The following is a 2,427-nucleotide window of genomic DNA, read 5'->3' on the forward strand; positions in this document are numbered from 1 at the left end:
CTGGAGTTATATTTAGGAAGTGGTCTCCTGTGCCAATGCATTCAAGTGTACTTCCCACTTTCTCTTCTATAAGGCTCAGTGTGGCAGGCTTTATGTTGAGGTCTTTGATCCATTTGGACTTGAGTTTTGTGCATGGTGATAGATATGGGTCTATTTTCATTCTTCTATATGTTGATATCCAGTTATACCAGCACCACTTGTTAAATATGCTTTCTTTTTTTCCAGATACTTTTTGCTTATTTATCAAAGATCAGGTGTTTGAAGATGTGTGGATTGATATCCGGGTCTTCTATTCAGTTCCATTGGTCCTCCTGTCTGTTCTTATGCCAATACCAGGCTGTTTTCAGTACTGTAGCTCTGTAATAGAGTTTGAAGTCAGGGATTGTGATGACTCCAGAAGTTCCTTTATTGTATAGGATTGTTTTGGCTATCCTGGGTTTTTTGCTTTTCCATGTGAGGTTGAGTACCGTTCTTTCAAGATCTGTGAAGAATTTTGCTGGGATTTTGATGGGCATTGCATTAAATCTGTAGATTGTTTTTGGTAAGATTGCCATTTTTACTATGTTAATTCTACCTACCCAAGAGCATGGGAGATCTTTCTACTTTCTGGTGTTTTCTTCAATTTATTTCTTCAAAGATTTAAAGTTTTTGTCATACAAGTCTTCCACTTGTTTGGTTAGAGTTACTCCGAGATATTTTTTGCTATTTGTGGCTGTTGTGAAGGGTGTTGGTTCTCTGATTTCTTTCTCAGCCCTTTTATCATCTGTGTACAGGAGGGCTACTGATTTTTTTTTTTTTGAGTTAATCTTGTATCCTGTTACATTACTGAAAGTGTTTATGAGTTGTAGAAGTTCCTTGGTAGAATTTTTGGGGTCGCTTATGTAAACATATCATCAGTAAATACTGAGAGTTTGACTTCTTTTCTGATTTGTATCCCTTTGTTGTCTTATTGCTCTAGCTAGGACCTCAAGAACTATACTGAATAGATATGGAGAGAGTGGACAACCTTGTCTTGTTCCTGATTTCAGTGGGATTGCTGGGAGTTTCTCTCCATTTAGTTTGATGTTGGCTATTGGCTTGCTGTATATTGCCTTTATCATGTTTAGGTATGGTCCTTGTATCCCTGCTCTCTCCAAGACCTTTATCATGAAGGGATGTTGTATTTTGTCAAAAGCTTTTTCTGCATCTAATGAGATGATAATGTGGTTTTTATTTTTCAGCTTGTTTATATGGTGGATTATGTTGACAGATTTTCATATGTTGAACCATCCCTGCATCTCTGGGATGAAGCCTATTTGATCATGGTGGATGATGGTTCTGATGTGTTCTTGGATTTGATTTACCAGTATTTTATTTAGTATTTTTGCATCAATGTTTATGAGTGAGATTGGTCTGTAATTCTCTTTCTTAGTAATGCCTTTCTGTGGTTTGGGTATCAGGATAATTGTAGCCTCATAAAAAGAGTTTGGTAATGTTCCTTCTGTTTCTATTGTGTGGAATAATTTGAGGAGTATTGTTATTAGTTCTTCTTTGAAAATCTTGTAGAATTCTAAGCTGAAACCATCTCGTCCTGGGTTTTTTTGGGGGGGGGACTTTTTATGACTGTTTCTATTTCTTCAGCCATTACAGGTCTATTAATTTGCTTATCTGGTCTTGATTTAATTTTGGTAAATGATATTTATCCAGAAAGTTGTCCATTTCCTTTAAGTTTTCCGATTTTGTGGAGTACAGGTTTTTGAATTATGACTTGATGATTCTCTGTATTTCCTCCGTGTCTGTTGTTATGACCCCTTTTCATTTCTGATTTTGTTAATTTGGATATTCTCTCTCTGCCTTTTGGTTAGTTTGGATAAAGGTTTGTCTATTTTGTTGATTTTCTCGAAGAACCAACTCTTTGTCTCATTGATTCTTTGTATTGCTTTTTTTGTTTCTATTTTTTTGATTTCAGCTCTCAATTTAATTATTTCCTGCCATCTAGTTCTATTAGGTGAGTTTGCTTCCTTTTGTTCTAAAGTTTTCAAATGTTTTGTTAATTCACTAGTGTGGGATTTTTCCAGATTTTTTATGTAGGCATTTAGTGCTATGAACTTTCCTCTTAACACTGCTTTCAATGTGTCCCATAAATTTGGGTATATTGTGTGATCATTTTTATTGAATTTTAGGAAGGCTTTAATTTCTCCCTTTATTTTTTCCTTGACCCACTGATGATTCAGGTGAGTATTGTTTAATTTCTACATATTTGTGGGTTTCTGGAATTAGTATTGCTATTAACTTCTATTGTTAAAGCATGGTGATCTGATAAGATACATGGGGTTATTCCATTTTTTTTTTATTTGTTAAGGTTTGTTTTGTTACTGGGTATGTGGTCAGTTTTTGAGAAGGTTCCATGAGGTGCTGAGTAAAGGTATATTCTTTTCTGTTTGGATG

Source organism: Chionomys nivalis, chromosome 25, assembly GCF_950005125.1.
Source record: "Chionomys nivalis chromosome 25, mChiNiv1.1, whole genome shotgun sequence".
NCBI classification, from domain to species: domain Eukaryota; kingdom Metazoa; phylum Chordata; class Mammalia; order Rodentia; family Cricetidae; genus Chionomys; species Chionomys nivalis.